The sequence below is a fragment of the Bombus flavifrons genome, chromosome 4 (genome assembly GCF_040668555.2).
Source record: "Bombus flavifrons isolate JBK064 chromosome 4, iyBomFlav1_principal, whole genome shotgun sequence".
Lineage (NCBI taxonomy): Eukaryota > Metazoa > Arthropoda > Insecta > Hymenoptera > Apidae > Bombus > Bombus flavifrons.
In genome coordinates, this window is record NC_138445.1 from 3,808,481 (window position 1) to 3,820,581 (window position 12,101).

The 12,101-nt window shown below is 34.3% G+C and overlaps 1 protein-coding gene across 4 annotated transcripts in view; it reads right to left on the reverse strand.

Annotated features, from left to right (window-relative positions):
* LOC138179003 (uncharacterized) overlaps window positions 1-12,101 on the reverse strand; it is a 201,149-nt gene that overhangs the window by 142,949 nt on the left and 46,099 nt on the right. The gene's annotated exons all lie outside the window — the stretch shown is intronic.

Genomic DNA, 12,101 nt, shown 5'->3' on the forward strand with positions numbered 1-12,101 from the left:
TAAGAAGATACAGCGTCGCTAGAATCGGAAACGTTTCTTGATAAAGCTGCAGCGGAGCCTCGCTAACGCAATTAAACGAGAAAATGAAGTTTCTTAAGCTGCGCTGCAATAGGAGAATCTGCATTAACCAAGTTTGATTGAAGTATGATTGAGATTGTTGTACAGAGTTTGAATTTCCATGACATTACTTGCGTCGCACTTTTTAAATGCGATTTTTAGACAAAATTCTACGTTCTGGCTGGCTAGAAGCTTTCTTCCAGTTTTCATTTGAAAATACTATGGAAAAATGTACAAATTTTCCAATTTGTTCTTTGTAAATCATTTTTTATATATTTATCATATTTATGTTCTCATCAATTTGCTAGAAATTATTAAAGCGAAAAGCTTAACCGAGTTCAAAGCGGAATATTCAAGATTCATCCTTGGAATATTCAATCATTAACCGTACAAAATAATTAATTCTCATCTACTTGCTTTTATGAGTCACATTATCTCTGTCGTACTCAATTTTTGGTTAATTAGAATTCCAAGTATAATCGCCTGAAGCGAAATTATCACTTTCATATCAAAAAGGGCAACGTGAAATTTCCAAAGACCTTCGCAAAACATAATATAGGAAAAATGTTACACTTTAAAGAGCAAAGTTAATAAATACAAAAATAGAGCATAAATTTTACAGTTTTATTTACCATCGTAGAGACACTCCACCGGCGAACCCAATAAAGCAATGAAACGATAAAACGCCGAAAAGATAAACAAAGAAACAAGAAAACTACGACGCCGGTAGATCGACGCAACTGAATCACCGTATTATAAAATTATTCCGCTTTCGAGGTAGAACCGCATCCGCTGGCGGGTTGTTAGGCAGCCGATTACAAAATTCCCGATTCATCGAACGTATTCATCTCTCGGTCACGCGAGTGGCCGCGAAACAAAGGCAACGACAGGTCGAAAGAATACGCGCGCACTAAAACGAATCTAACAATAAGTAAAATGACCTTGCACAAAGAGTCGGCAGCGTGGCAGGTCGACGACCGGTTAGTACGGCTCGCAAGATGCAATAAGGAACGCCTTTCTACAGCCTTGACTGCAACCTCCATTACGTTGCTGCCAGCTTCGTCGTCACGTGTAGACGTGCGTCGAATGACGTATCACTGTCGCCGTCCGATATCGTCCACGCATGTATCGGCGCAACAGCCGTTATTGCGTGGGTTAGATATTTTTATAATCAAGCAGCAAGCGTCGGCGATTTATCGGAGCGTCATGAAGCGGACCGATACGCTCGAATACACCTAGCCTCTGCTAATTTCTATGGAGCAGTGTACACGCTCGCACGTTTGCCGCGTGCGTTAGCCTCCGATTGATAAACACCTGCGGCCCCAACTGATTTACATCGACTTTTTCGCCTGTACCTTGCGTTGCGTGTCTCGCAACGACCTTTTTTTAGATAGCCGCTGCCGCGCAGCGATAGCATCATACAGCCAACGAGTGTTTAGTGATAGTTGAAGCAGTCGACGACCGTTTATAATCAAGTAAAACGCAACAACGCGGAATGTTTTGGAATTAGCAGGCAATTAGCTTTTTTCCTTCGCTTAAACGCGCCGCGCTTTATTTTATTGCCAGCGAACCGTTAGTCGGGCACTCGAACGTCACGCTCACGACCTGTCGCTACATGGTGCGACCGGTACGTACAGATGTTGGACTTTCTCTATCCTGGAAACACGCATTCACCGATTACTTATCCTCTCCACCCTCTGGATATCGAGAAAATGCCAAGTGAGGACATTGGAGTGTCCGTCCCCAGCAACTCGTCTAACTTCAACTCCTCTTCTCCATCATCGGTCTGCGATAGAACTTACTTTACTTTACTTTACTCGACAAGTTATTTTTTTTAATATTATTATTTAATTTGTACTTTACAATTTGTCCAGCTGGACATTTGGTAAATTTTTCTAACTTAATTGCTAAGTAATATGTGGATGGCTACCCCCAGCGGAATACCATCTTCGAGTTTGACTATTTTATTTCTTTAGTGAGGTCAGTGGGGTGTTTTCTTTTTAGTCTTCTTTCTATGAGAGTTTTGCTCGCTTCAGCAGCCAGCTGGTATACTCGACAAGTAAACGCGCATTTCTTCTACGGATCCACGCGCCTACTTTGGCTTTTTCCCAACGGTCCTTACGCTTCGAAGAGATAATCGCATTGAGTTTCACTTGCACATAATCGAGCGATAATTGGCGCGAACGATCTCTCTACGATAACGATGAATAGATTGCGGATTTTTATGCTTTGATTTATAACGATATTATGATTGATAACGATAAAAACAGAAACCACTTTAAACCTCGTGTTTTAAAAAGATGATCTCTTGCTACGACATTCAAACAGATTAAATGGAAAAATGTATATCGTAGGTGAACAAAGAGCGAGTGTCTTGCATGAAATTCAATATAGGCGCATCTTGCTCATGGATTGGCTGACTCTTGCCAAACTCGTTCAATAATATGTCAAATGTATCATTCGAAGATATTTTTATTGTTGAGAAGTGTGGATCTTAATTGCCGAAATAAATGTATAGGAACACTTAGATTACACTTAGAATTGATATCAAAATAGTTTCAAATTTATCTAATATGCGATGCACAAGATATTCGTCGATACACATTTGCACGCGTCTCAGCGCTCTCTTTGTCTCGCCATCTTCTTTACTACACTACCAACGGAACAGTTGTATTCTTCTGTTTTACAAGACGCTATGCACGCACATACCCCCATACACTCATACTCATATATGTATGTCACTGCTACGCAGCTAATCTAGTGTAGCACACAAAATTACACATATCTCAGTATTTATATATCGTATAATCGCATTGAGATTGAAGCTAATGCTACAGACAATCTAGACTACAGAAATAAACAAGAATTGTCTTTTTCCTGCGATCTTGAATTATAATTAGACTGCGGATTTTCAAGCAAGTTCCTTTCTTAGAAGAATATAATCGAAGAACTACAACCTCGGTAGAAAACTGTTTTATCTACCAGCTATTACACACAGCGCTGTACTTTGAATATTTTACGTACTGTTTTGTATCACGTGTATCCTATGCGATTTTACACTTTAATATTTCCTACAGGTGCATAAAAATCCACGGTCGAATTATAATGTACGATATTTACGAGCCATTCGTGGTATTAGAGCAGCGATTAAGCAGAAAAATAAGAGATGAAAACACCGAAAATGAAATAACAACTGATAATAAGAAAATAAGCATTCGGTGTGACGAGTTTGCTATTATCTCATTCCTCGGCTTTTTCGACGAGGCGCTCAAGAGTGGAACCTAACAGTCGCCTAACAGTCGAAAATTACTATCGTCATGCGATCCGTGAAACGCACAATGATGTACCATAACCTCGAAACGCATTACCGCCAAATAACCTCAGGCGAACCTTTTTCCCTTGCTTACAAAAGAACCATGAAACCCATCTGTACGTCCCTTTCACCGAGTCTTTACAAATACTTAAAGAAAGGAGAAAGTATCGAAGTTAAAAATAGAAAACCGTCGTACTAATTAATAATTTGAAGAAAACGCGCCGTGGACGAAAATATCGACTGAGATAAGTCTTTCTCCATTCTCATAATTGCTATATAATTCGGTTTAAATTTCTATTAGAGTCTGAAATAAAAGAAATGTAGCTTTTGTTATAGACACGAGTGCGGTTACATCACAGTAACTGATGACTTGATTACGTGAAAATTTGCATCGAATAACGAGCAAATCACTACATTCCGAAGTGATTACTATATTATAGTGAGCTCAAATATCGTATTACGAAGCAATAGTCCTTACCATCATTAAGTAAATATACAAATGATGTAATGTAATACAGTAATATGTAATTTTAAAAGTTACTAAAACGAAATTTATTTACCTACCTGAACTGCTTGAAAGAACATCTTAAAATTAAATAAATTATTAGACAATTTTTATTCGTTGTAATTGTGTAGATGATCTAAGAACAATACTCTGCGATCAGAGGCAAAACCTAATTGCCAAGTGACGATTCTTCCCATCCCTAAGCAAATATACAGGGTGGTTGGTAACTGGTGGTACAAACGGAAAGGGGGTGATTCTACGCGAAAAAAGATGTCGAAAATATAGAATAAAAATTTTTCGTTTGAGGCTTTGTTTTCGAGAAAATCGACTTTGAATTTTCGCTCGGTACGCGTGCACTTTATCACGTCTCGTTATAACGGATCTCACTGTAGATTTTTAAAAAAATTAAAAAAAAAAGAAAAAAATTAAAAAAATTTTTATTCTATATTTTCGACTTCTTTTTTCGCGTAGTATCACCCCCTTTTCGCTTGTACCACCAGTTACCAACCACCCTGTATAAACAACGTAACACGATACGATAAAATCTACTTAGAAGTTACAAAAACGAAATTTATTTACCTACTTTAACTACGTGAAAGAACACCTTTTTATTCATGGTAATTTGTCTTTCGTCATTCTCGACGTATTACATAAACATAAATACGTCGATGACCTAAGAACAATAATTCCTCTATATATCCTACAGTGTTCGAGTTTAACGATCGATTTCAGAGTGAATTAAGAAGCCTACGATCCAAGGCGAAACCATTGATCTGTCCAACGTCAACGACCCTTTTGAATTCGGCCAGCATCGTCGAAACGTCATCCTGCCCTGGCTATTTAGCAACGAAACGAAGTGCTTGTCCACACGCGAACGAATGACGTGGACGGATGTCGAACTGAATTGGCGCAATGACCATAACCAGGGTCTAATGCGGCAATAGATGTGCGACCTTTTCCTTGCCGTTTAAAAGAATGGAACGGAGTGGAACGAAACACGACAGTGGTTCGTTGCACACGAAAGAACTTACTGCTGTTGCTGTTGCTATTGCTATCCTTCCCCCATCAAACGATTCCAGCCATGACACAAGCGTGAAACGTGTGACGAAAGACATTGCAGAATTCAGGAAACGTCATTTAAACGTGGAAAAAGTCACAGGTTCGTAGGCTAATTACAATCGGAATTGGGTATTATTCGAATTCGAATTCGAATGTGAAATAATTACCTGAATGAATCCATATCGGTGGAATATTTTATTTCGTGGAATAATTATTTGTTTCCCGTAACAAATTTTCTATATTTACTCGAATAACGATTGCAGAATTTTTTGAATAATAATACGAATAATTTTTTGTTCGCGCTTAACTTTGTACAAGTATATACAGACATCGGGTACAATTCTTAGTATTATTTTACCCAAGAAATAATTTACAAAGAACGATAAACTTTCTAACCTGGCATTTGAAAGAAGTTAATTATGAATATTATTACAATGTTAGAAAAACTTGACAATGTAGCTTGAGAATTATCTCACGTTCAATACCATGTTCATCCTCGACGCGACACGTAAATATCTACGTGTAATATATAAATTTACCGAATGTCCAGCTGGACAAATTGTATAGTACAAATTAAATAATAAAAAAAAAATGTAATATATAATTCTAAGCGAATAGATTCTCGTCGGAATAAATTGTTCGATTAAATTTTTATTCGAATATTGTTACAATATTACAATGTTACAATAACTTGATAATGTAGCTTGAAAATATATCACGTTCAGTACCATGTTCATTCTCCACGCGACACGTAAATATCTACATGTTAATATATAATTCTATGCGAATAGATTCTCATCGGAATAAATTGTTCGATTAAATTCTTATTCCTAAATTAAAATAAATAAATTCTTGCACGAATAATTCCTTATACGAAAAAATGTTTACTCGGATAAATGCTTGTTCGATTGGATATTCGTTCGTCAGTGGGAAATAAAATTTCGTTCTTTATTTTTACTCGTTATCTGGCGTTCGAATAAAATTTTGCCCAACACTGATTACAATAGCCGTTTCTCTTCGTCGCAAACAAAACAAAACAAATCGAAGAATTCGCTGGTAAGTGTAACTGGCTGAACGCGATTAATATTCTCGAACTGAATGAATTGAATGTAAATGGATTGGAATGAGCGTAAATATAAAAAATACGCGTTTCTTTTCCTCGCGAACAAAATAAAGCGGAGAATTCGCTGGAAAGTGTAAGTGACTGAACGATTAATGTTTTCGAAATGAATGAATTGAATGTAAATGGATTAGAATGAATGTAAATATACTTCCAAGAACACAGAAACGAAAGTGTATGCTTTATTTATATTGCAGTCGATTGGCTTCAGTGGAAAGTTTTACAATTTTATCGCACCGAGCACTGCTGTATTATATTTACGGAATTGATGTACTAAAATTAGGCTGCGAATGTTTATGCAAATTCAATTTTTTATGAAACCTATTGAAAATGTGAGACAGATTTGTTTCGCCAATTAAACGTTATGACGCGTACTATATTGGGTATTTTACATATTTTTACACATTAATATGCATTTCGGCACATTTCAATTTTCTGCGAATTCAAGTCCAATTATGATGTTTCACATTCGTTCGTCACAAAAACTTTGTTACTTACAAGTGAAATAATCTTGATCAAACGTTGTTGACATCTTCATTTGCCTTTGAACTCTGAACTTTTCCCAGTTAAATGACTCTACAATCCAGATGCCGTTAAATCAATCGAATATGCGGTATATTCCATAGGTTCGCAATTTAATCCTTTAACATTTCTCTAATTACGAGTAATAAAATTCACGTATGCTCTAGCGGTGTTTTAAATGAGGATGAATTCTTCTTCATTAGCGAGATAGATGCAGATGGTTTTTCAAAACAAGTTCGTGATCGTAGTAGCTAACGAAACACTGGATAAGATTATAAAAACAAAAGGATAACTATCAGGTTGTCTGAAAAGTTTCTTTCGTTTTATGAGGAAATTATAGATGCATAACATTTTTTGTTTTATATTATTTTGTCGAATTATGTACGATCCGTTTTGTTCTGTTGAGATAAACAACGCGACATTTCACAGACTTGGTTTCACGTTTGTACGAAGGTGCATTGTTGTAAAAAACACGTTTGCGAAAGAAAGGCACTTTCCGGACAACCTAATACTAACGAACTGTCTAGTTGATAGGTTGTTGCAGTAAAATCTAAAAACTTCCCTTTCAATCCAATATAAAAAGCAGACAAACACGGTAGAAATAATTGATTTAAGTAGTTTAAATATTCGAAAGCTGAGGTGAAGCTCATTGTCGATTGTTCTAAAATAGACATTCTAAAAAAGACATAAAACATTCGCAAAACTAATGACTTCTCTGTGGATATAGCATGGCCTGAGAAGAAGCGAGTGTTATAAACACAGAGATTAATTATAAATTATTAGATCATAAAGACAAATATTAACAACTTTATATAGTTTAAAGTAAATATTTATCGCTAACGTACCATGCATATTTAGAACACAGAGATTAATTGTAAATTATTAGATTATAAAGACAAATATTAATAACTCTATATAATATAAAGTAAATATTTGTCGCTAACGTACCATGCATGTTTAGAACTTGTCTTGTTGGACAATTTAAAATAATATAAATACAAACTCTATATATTTATATAGATTGGTCGTTAGTTTCTTTTGTTTTTAAATACTTTCTTCTTTTAATAACGAATAGAGTTAATAAATCGGGCAAATAAAGCCTCAAAACAGCTTGATTCTTTTATCAGGATATTCCTTTTCCCTTCGTTTACCTTACTGAAAAATTATATTTTATGATATGCAAATAAGATAGACGATATTACTGTTTTAAATGTACAGTACAAAGGCACATACGTAATGGATTATTATATATTTGAAGAACAAAAAATATTTGTACACGAGAAATATCAACGGAATAGAAATGGAATAATATTTACACAGAACAAATTTCGATGTTTTTAAACGTTGGAAAATTGTGGATATACCCCGTTGCTTGATTCCTATCTTTTTTACTTTTTTATTTGAAAGTTGGAAATGTGTTCCGCATAATCCGGAGATGTTTGCTTCCACGGAACATTGCGAACAAGTTTGTTTTGGATAAATAATGCGTCAATCAACGTTCAAGTTAATACAGCACGAATTATTAATTGCAGCAACGATTCTCACAACAGGTGTATGTAATGCAGAAAGCTTAGTTCCTACTTTCTTTTTAGGAATTTCGAAATGTCGTCGTACGATGTAATGAAAAGTTTCGATATATAAAACGAATTCAATATAACACGGATTCCAATTCATCGCGGTGATTTTACATTTATGTCGTCAATGAATAAGCTACAAACTTTTCGTAAAAATAATTCCGTAAAAAATAAAGAGAATAGACTATTACATTGTTCTTCGTATCTAAGACACGAGATGATATCATGAAACATAATTTCTGCACCGATACAACTGCTTCATCCTAGTTATTATTTATTAGAATAAAACTGAGGCTTCAAAGATATACGTTTTAATAATTGTATAATTTATTTGAAATAATTTATGAAAATTAATTTTGTTAAACACCTAAAAATTCCAAGTGTTCTTGAAACAGAAGAGGAAGCGTTAAACAAGGAAAGATGTTCACGCGTATAATCAATCGAACGACTACAAAAACAAAGAACGAGTTCTGAGCAACGCTCAGAATGAATGTTTCATACTCTCTTCTCTCGTTTAGATGTCGTTGTTCGAGTAACAGCATGTTGAGGATAATAAGGTCATAGCAATCTACCCCAACGCGTCCTTGCCTCTGCGCTTCCATCAGCGCAATAACGTCACATTTTTCTAGTTCACTGACCAACCTATCCACTCAAATCGGTCATATTACCGCGTATTATGGATGAAGAATTTACACGAAACTTTTCATCTCGTCACCTGCATACAAAGTTTCAACTGCGTGCGAAACTTTTTCAATTTCACTTGTACATAACTTTGTAACTGCAGCGAGAATAACAAATTTAATTGTTACCCGTAACTTATCAAATTTTCGTGAAAAGCTAGTTCTTTCTTCCTAAATTCGTTAAACTACCGAGATTGCGATATTAGTGGGTATTATTATATTATCTTCTGACAGTGAATAGGTGAAACGTTTTATTATGCATTTTATCTATTGTTATTATTTACTGCCATACTATTACAACGCCAATCTTACCAGGCCCGGTCAATAACCGGTTTCGAAATTTAATTTAAGATTCTACATTCATCGTTGTTTCTTTTGTTCGTTTAACTTTATGTAAATTCTTATATTAACAAAAATTGAGAAATTGTTTGAGCAGATAATATTATGAAATATTGAGAAATTGTTTTCGCAAATAATATAAGAATTTACATAGAGCTAGACGAACAAAAGAAATAACAAGGAATGTAGAATTTTAAATTAAATTTCGAAACCGGTCACTTGGCCAGGCCTGGTAAGATTAGTGTTATAATAGTATGGTAATAAATAATAACAATAAATAAAGTGTAATAGATAACTAATAAATAAACGTTTCACCTACTCACTGTCAGAAGATGTACTTTGTTTTGGATATCTACATATGTACCTTTACTTCTCTAAGTTCATAAAAACATAAATTTTCTCAGTTTAATAGAAATGTATCAGTGCAGCTCCTTTCAGATTCTATACTTTACTAACACAACAACAATGAAAATAATATTTATTATCAATATTAACAAAGGAACTTCAAAAAAGCGTGATTCGTTAAAAAATTGTATACAATGAAATAACGTTATTATTATATTGCTATGTTGGTACTTCGAAATTATATTTCGATTGTATTTTATCGTTGTTATTTAAAAAAAAGAAAAAAAGCACGCTTTATCAGCACTTAGATACGTCTCCTTTCAACAGATAACGTCTCCTTTAATCTCGATTTCAACCTGAATTTATGTGCGTCAGAAATTTTTTCACGGTCTACAATGCCATTGAGATTCCTGACGCGTAGCAACAGAACAAAGGAAGCGTCAGCACTGTATCAGAACTATCCTGTATCGTTCTCTGGTCATTTTCTCGAGAGTAGCATACCTTTTTACTGACGCTTTCTCTACTTCCGAGACTATAAAAATACAAGACGCTTCGCCTCGAAGAATGATTCTTATGCGATCGTGTGAGCATGCGAGTGGGTATCAATATGCATTAATCGTATATTGTGCAGCATTGAATGACGTTCGAATGTATCTCCACGAACCAATGCCAAATTAGTCGCATAGGCACGCACATACAATATGCACGTGAGACTGAAAATACGCTAAACTGACGTCACAGGTCTGTAACTGGTAATTATTTTCCAAGTTACTTTAATATTTTAGATGAAAGGAGATGTCCATATTTTCTCACTCGAAGCCTCTAATAAATTAAGAAGACAGCGATACTTCCTCTGTGTGTTATTACGTTTTTCTTTTTTACGTAAACGTAGACAAGCATTTCCATAATACCACTGACCATTAATTTTGAGAAATTTAATGCGGTTCACAGACGAAAAGGAATATACAATATCATCTCGATTAAGTAATTTATGTTCGTTTCCTGAACAGCTATGTTTCCCACAGCTATAGCTATAATAGGTAGCTATAGCTAGCGACAACTATCAAATTTCATTCGAGTTACGTATTGTACGTATTCTTGATTTTCAATCATTTTTATAATTCTGGATCTAATCGTAAATGTATTAACGAGACTTTTAGTACGTATGATGCCAAATGTCTGATTTGTCATTGGCCGTTTCTCGAAACAATGAACTTTGTATATTACGATCGAAGCAAAACAGAAACCTTCTTATTTGCTAGGAACTTGCGTAAAACATAATTATTATCGAAATCGTTAGCGTAGAATTGACTTCAAAGAATCATTTGCTTCTCCATGTTAATGAAATAATTCCACGGCTATTACGGCAGTTTCAACGTACGCGTTTCTGCAATTACGACCGTTAGTCAGATTATTGCTTCTCATCGACCATTGATACTCGAGTATGTGGAAATAAGAAAATAGAAACGAATTTATTCCTTTGCAACTGACATGTCATATTTAAAAATGGAATTATGTAATTTATTTATAAGAGATTAAGAAAAACGATCAACTAATAACGATAAAAATGTTCCAAATATCGGGTATCTTGTGCAAGAACTTAAGTCGTTAAATAACCGATGAAGTTTTTATCTGTTGAAATACGAAATACGAAAAAATATAAAATATGCGTTATTATCAAACTGATATATTCCTAGAATATCAATCAATACACATAGGACCTCGTTATCATACTATTGTTTCATAATAGGCAGATATATCGTGCATGTATTAGTTTTCGACTATAAACAACATTTCTGCGAAATAAAGGACTGTGATTGACCGAATTTAATAAAGCTGATGTATAATATGATATCATTGTGATTTCCACGATCATATTGAAATTCGTAAGCTCTTACGATATTATTACATATTTATTACAATTAATATAGTAAATTTTATACAATTAGGCAGAAATACAGTTTTCCTAGCATTTAATAACCAAACTTTGTCAGTACATTTTATGGACTAAATCGAGCGAGTAATAATAACAGTACAGAACAAAGAAAACAATGCTTTAGCCTGTAATTTCGCTCTATTGAATTTTTACGTGCAAAAAATTTGAAAGAAAAAAAGAAAGGAAAAAATATACGTTAGGAACTAATACAAACTAAATCAAAATGAACTTTATGGGATAATATCAGTTCATATCATGGGGTAATATCAATTTTATCAGTTTCGTATCGAGAAGAACAGTGAACATTTTGCAATGGAATATTATCATGCTGATTGAAAATCTATTCTTATCTTATAACAGAGTTCCCACCATATTTCATATTTTTATGAGAACATTTTAATGGAGTTTTGAATGGCCTGTGTTTATGTAATATTTTTTGCTTAATTATATCCACGTAATATACTGACAGAGTTTGACTGTCAAATTCTGGGATACCCTGTATAAACAATTAGACTGATGTACATGTAGCTACTATACATAATTACATTTTTTTTACAATCACATGAAACTTAATACTTCAATAGATTAAGTCATCTTTCAGCTGTGTAAGCTTGTGCTAAAATTTGTAATTTAAAAACAAATGTCTCTAGA